Raw genomic sequence first — 6570 nt, forward strand, 5'->3', positions numbered from 1 at the left:
ACTACTTGAAGTGCCCACGAAGTCCTGAAATCTGGAAGCTACCTCATCTGCTGTGGAGTTTGGCAAGTACAAGGGCATGTGACACCTTGGGGACACTTCACACAGGGTCAGATCGTGGTGACCGGGCCATGCTCCCGGGTCTGGCTGGCTGCAGGTGCATCAAGCCCAAGCAAAACCTTTGTCCTCTCTGGGATTAGGTCAGACAAGAGAACTTGTGAACATCGCCCGTAAGAGCTGAGATCTCAGAAGTGTTTTGAAGGTTTCAGTGTTGAACATGGCAATCTATCTTTGGGGTGGCCGTGAAGGCTGGGGTCTGGAGGTGACCACTGTGCAGTAGGTGAGAATGAGATCTGCCTCCCCCGACTTGCCGCATGGCAACCTGCTAACTCAGCCAGAAGGGAACAGTGGAAACTGCATCGTCAGCCCCTGCTTTTCCTTGCAGTTTACGTAGCACACTGAGCAGCAGAGATGATGCTTCACCCAGAAGACCCCCGAGTTTTGGTTTGTAGACAAGTGCATAATAACAATATAACTAGAAGAGAGCAAATGTGACTTCTTTCAAAGTACGGTCAGGGAAGAGGAGGTGAACCATGTCCAGTCGTGCCCATGAGCCTGGTGTTGAGGGCAGCCACTGAGGAAGCAGGAGACCTGCTTTGTCTCTCTGCAGTGCCCTGAGGGGCTTCAACCCCACCTCCTGAGTGCCCTAACGACCAGCCCCGGACAGGGAAACTTCCGTTTTCCTGCTCTGAAACTCCCTGTGCTGCTGGAAGTAACATGCTGTTTGTAGGGATAAGGGAGGGAGGAGGTCAGCTCCGTTCCCCGGGGGAAGGAAGGGGAAACTAGGGCTTTCTTGGAAGACAGGCAGGGGCTGGTGGGGGAAATGCCGCTAGCAGGCAGTAATTGGTGGGGAAGTTGCCTGCAGGGGAAATGCTGGCGGGAGGCAGGGGCTGGCGGGGAAATGCTGCTGGCAAGCAGGGGCCAGCAGAGGAAATGCTGCTGGCAGACGTGTCGGAGGGGGAAGTGGCACCACTAGGCAGGTACAGGCAGGGGAAACGCCACTGGCAGGCAGGGGCTGGCAGGGGAAATGCCGCCGAGAGGCAGGAGGCTGGCAGGGGAAACCTTTCTCCTACTGTTTGTGCAGCCTTATCCAGAAGGGCAGAGAGAAATCCTGCCTCAAAGGAGGATTGCATCTGTCTCTTTTTCAGGATTTAAGGCATTTTCCTGTGATGTGAAAGATAGGGTTTGTAAGTCTCTCAGGCAAAAGAGGGTTATGAAGCCCTGTGTTATGGACAAGCCCTGTAACCCCCAGGTGAAGCAAACACCCAGCTCCTTCTGCATTGCATTTCTGTATCATTTCTGATTTGCTCTGCAGTACAGTTCGGGTTTGGTGAGGCCTCAGGATGCTCCAGGTGGGAGGTGGGCACCAGAAGTGCAATGCCCAAGCCTGGATGCTGAGCTGGAGGTGTACAGGGGGATAATGGGGTGCTCAGAGTGCCGTAGGGTGAGAAATCAAGGTACCTGCAGAGCTCTGCTGGCTGCAGGGTCAAGGGACAGCTAAGCAGCGGTTTTCAGGAATGGAAGGCTGACCAAGGGAGGCATCGTTAGCGCATCCTCCACGGAGGCCTGCACCCTTGAGCTGAGCTGTTGGCCAGAGCCAGCCTGACAGCCCATTCCCGCTCCTGTTAAAGCGGGTGCCGTAGAGCCAGGATTAAGCAAGCTGCTCGTTAATAATGTTTTACAGTTTTCTGGCTTAGATCCCTCCAAAGAGCTGACTGTCCAAATTGCCCTGGAAAAGTTTAGGTCTGATCACAGAGCCGAAGAGGATGTAGAGCTGTTCCCATTTTCCTGGGTGCAGCGCGCTCTGCCAGCTTTGGGAAGATAAATGATGCCCCTCGGCGGGGCTGCCTTGAATCTGGTGGGGCTGTGGCTTGGTCTGTAGTAACACTGCTGCTGTTGTTTGGGTTTTGGAGCCTTGCCTAGCATATAGAGAGAATAACGAGTGATCAAGAAGTAACAGTGGAACTTTAATGCAAACTGCAATAAATACAGAGATACATTATTAATGGGACATTAAAACTGAAACGGCAAGTAGAGCAGATTGCATGCTGACAGTACAACAGCTCTGCAGAAAAATCCCAGGGCTGTACCTTGGAAAAAAATCAATGCTCTGTAAAACACTTCAATACAGGGTTCTTCTGCTTTCCGTTATACCATATTTCCTCTGCCTGGGAGCCTGGATTATTTCTGGAAGATACAGAATTTGAGATGTGTTTTAGAGCCAATAGCCTCATGAATGTAAATAATGCTACAAACCACGGCAGTGCCCTCGGCCTCCCATGGGACTCAGCTGCGACTTAATGGATCTTCTTTAATTTTGTATAAAGCTACAGAACTGAATTTTTATGAGACTGGAAAGACAGCGGAGTCTGAATTCCTGCTCTTGTCAAGCTCAGGCTGGGCAGGAGTTTGAGGCTCGACCCAGACTGGTGCCTGGTGAGGGGCAGCAGCAGCGAGTGCGCGTTTCATCCCCTCTTTGCGCAAACATCAGCGTTGGGGACAACGTTACATAATTTTACAGTAACTGAAGCTTGGGCAGCAGCTCTCATGCTTTGCCTCATGTTTTGGGACCAGGCCAGGGCTCTGGGCAGGAGAGTGTTGCTGAAACAGCTCTTTTAAGGTGCTGATGTACCAGGAGTGCTGATGTGCTCCTCCACCCACCAGGCTGTGGGTCTGCTCAGTTATCTCTGGTACAGCCAGATCATTACAAGCTCATCTTCCTTCATCGGAGATGGACCTAATGCCCATGCACGTGCTCCAACTTAACAGGCCAGCAGCAACTGGGTGACACAAAGCACGTGGTGGGAGCATGGACAGGATCTACCCTTTTTACCTGGACCCATGGGGTCTCATTGACCCAAATCTCTGCCACTGAGTGGCTTCAAGTCTCTATGTTGGCCCCTTGAAGCCAAGTCCTTCCCAGGCAGCACTTTTGCAGACTCTCAGCTTTACCCTTCACTTGCAGGGTATTTGTAGGCATTGCTTTGGCTTGTACAAGCAGCTCTTGCAGCTGAAGCTCCAGCAAAGCCAGACCTAGCTGTGTCCAGCTTAACTGCGTTCCCCCGCTGTGTCCCATCCCCAGCACCCCAGTTTCCCAAGAGCCTCCTCCTTGCTTGGTGGTGATCATCCTTTCCAAAAGCCCACGATGGGCTTGCTGCTCGTCTTCCCTATGGTTAACGGTGGCTTGCCCAAGTTGCTGGTGGGGCTGGTGCTATGGGGAGGGGGAGTGTCGTGCCCCACGCGGCAGCCAGGGAGGCAGGGGATGGGCATGGGCTGCTGCTGCTTTCCTCTTGTGCAGTGGCGGGGTGTGCCCTCTCTGCCCAAATGCCTCCCCTGCCCGGGATGTGTGTGTCTCCATCGGTACTGAAACCAGTTCCTCCTTTCCTTGGCTGAGTGGCCTGTGACCGCAGAAGGTCCCTGCTCCTTCTTGGCTGCAGGATGGTTACAAAAGCCAGAGCTGACACCAGCTGCTTCTCCCTTCTGCTGGGGAAATGCCTCTGCTTCAAATTCAAGGAACTGCAATTTAATTGGGTTTGGTTTTTTTATTTTTTTCCTCTTTTCTGCCAACATCTGTCATCCCAAACTGTTTCCACTCTAAGCTATTTAAGGGAATGAGTCTCTGCTGGTTCATTTTGGGGGTGGGATGGGAGACCAGCATGGAGAGCATATGACCCACGGCACATCCTCCTGGTCAGGCCATGGAGTGTAAAGCCAGGCTGGGATTCATCCATTGCAGCTAAATCCTGACATTACAGCCCAGGGCCTGTGCTGCAAGGATCTGCATTTCCCAAGCCCTCTCTGACTGAATTTAAGTCGGCAGCTGGGACTTCATTCCAGACAGTCCTACAAAGCCATGCAAGGCAAACATTTTCTCCTCCTGGCATTTGTGGGTATTTTTTACAGGAAATGTTTAAAATGGGATTGCGTTTTCTTCCTGGAAATGCTGAGTTGTTCCAGGGAAGCAAAGCTTTCTTCACTGCAGTGAAAGGGGTGTGTAATAGGACTTGGACTCCTGAGTACTGCATCGTCTGTGCAAGAAGAACCGATCCTTTAAAATAAGGTTTTACGGACAAGAAAGCAGAAATGTCGATGCGAGGAATGCAGATGTCCTGAAGAGTCAGTTTGACTTCGCTGGATGTCCTGGTTTTGGCTGGGATAGAGTTAATTTTTTCCTAGTAGCTGGTATAGTGCTGTGGTTTGGATTTAGCATGAGAATAATGTTGGTAACACACTGATATTTTAGTTACTGCTGAGCAGCGCTTATGCACAGTCAAGGCCTTTTCTGCTCCTCACCCCACCCCACCAGCGAGGAGGCTGGGGGTGCACAGGAAGCTGGGAGGGGACAGGGCTGGGACAGCTGACCCCAACTGACCAAAGGGCTATTCCGTACCATAGGACGTCATGCTCAGCATGTAAAGCTGGGGGAAAAGCTGGCCGGGGGTCCGTTGCTCAGAAACTGGCTGGGCATCGGTCGGTGGGTAGTGAGCAATTGCATTGTACATAATTTGTTTTGTATATTCTTTTATCATTTTTATTATTTTCCCTTTCTTTTCTGTCCTATTAAATTGTCTTTATCTCAACCCGCAAGTTTTACCTTTTTTTTTCGATTCTTTCCCGCATCCCCCTGGGAGGAAGTGGGTGAACGGCTGTGTGGTGTTCAGCTGCCTGCCAGGTTAAACCACAACACTGGGCCACCAAAAAACCCCAAAGCAACTCCAGATTGCTACGTCAAACCAAGAGACAGGAGTTTTCCTGGTATAACAAAACCCAACATTTTGTTTGCAGTCAACCAAAAGGTTTCATCTGAGCTTCTGTTTAGGGCAGTTATTTAAGATACCCACAATTTTTGAAATTATTTTAGATGTGAAAAGGTTTGTGCCAGAATAAAATAAACCAGCTGGTTTTCAACATCTGATTTCTCTCTGATTTTTTGTCCTAAAATTATTTTCTAAATCCTGCTTAAATTAGTGGGGGAGTCTGGTGGATAAGAGGGGGTTTATTCACTGCCTGATAAACCATTTGGAAAACCTCCACCTACAATTAAATAGGGAAAACTTGTGATGGGTGTACGCTCTTAGGGCTTAAGTAGCTCTGAAAAATACAACTTGCCTTTCTCAAGACTGTGAGTCCCTCCTGGCAAATTGGTACAAAACATCTTTGTCAGGATCGGTCAGAAAACCCACCCAAGGCACCTGCCTCTTGCTAATGCCTCATCTGAACCATCGCCTCCATATTTACTCAGAGACCATCTCGGATGAGCGAGGGTTTGGGGAACGTGGAGACCTGGAAAGCGGGCCCAGCGCATCTTTTCCTTCCCAGAGTCAGAAGCATCGTCTGAGAGTCACCGCATCCTATGCGTACCTGACAAAAACAAAGCACCAGCTCTATGGCACATCTCTGGTTTCCTAGCAAAACCTCACGCAGCTTAAAAAAAAGAGTTGTCAGACCTGGTATGATTGAAACTGGTATGAATTTAGATGGGTATCTGTCAAAGATACCTATCTAAATATCAAAGATACCCAAAAATCTTTACAGTGGCTGTTTGGGACAACAGGCTGAGAAATCCTGGGTAAACACACCGAGTTAAGCAGAACCAAGGGTAGAGAGAGAAGGGGAAAGGACCAGTAAAGTCCTGTCATTCCCATTAAAGCCAAGCCTGCTGGCTTTAATATGTTTAAGGTGCGGTGAAGGTTACTGTCACTGCCAAGCTTTTTCCCCTATGTCAGAAAAATACATCGGCAGTTGACCCTTATGGGAAAGAAAGTGGCTTCTTAACTATGCATCTTTGCAGTGATACAGCTACCTGCCAGCCAACTAGTAATTAATCACCTCAGTGCACGACCCGAAAATGCAACACAGTCTGCAGCATCCAGCTGTGCTCACTGCACAGGGGGCAATGCATTGGGGAGCTTTAAGCCCTTGTGGGTGTTCTCATGCTATGGTTTGCATTGTCATTTTTCTGGTTCAGTAGCAGAAACATCACTATTTTTCTTGCTACATTATTTAGTGGCTGCTTCTGGTTAGCTGAAGACCTGGCATCACCTCGTCACTGCTGTAGCATCAGGTCAGGGCAGAGCATCTCAGCCTTCACTTCCACAGAATGGTTTGGGTTGGAAGGGACCTTTACAGGTCATCTAGTCCAACCCCCCTGCAATGAGCAGGGACATCTTCAACTAGAGCAGGTTGCTCAGAGCCCCCCCCAGCCTTTCCAGGGATGGGGCATCTACCACCTCTCTGAGCAACCTGTTCCACTCTAAGTCTTGTTACAGGTTGATTTAATGCAAGGAAGCTGGAACAACTCAAATCTTCCACTGAGCGAAAGGGAAAAGCTGCGTAGTTAAGGCAAGTGTTTTTAATGCTCACAAGATCTGGGCTCTGTTCCCAGCTCAAATGCAGATGTCTCATGATCTCAGACAAATCACATCACTCCTCCATACATGGGGGGGGCCTCATCGACGATGCGGTTGATACTTCTTTAATACAGGCACTTTGCAGCACCCTGTAAGATTTGCC

This window comes from Mycteria americana, chromosome 4, assembly GCF_035582795.1.
Source record: "Mycteria americana isolate JAX WOST 10 ecotype Jacksonville Zoo and Gardens chromosome 4, USCA_MyAme_1.0, whole genome shotgun sequence".
In the NCBI taxonomy this organism is placed as follows: Eukaryota; Metazoa; Chordata; class Aves; order Ciconiiformes; family Ciconiidae; genus Mycteria; species Mycteria americana.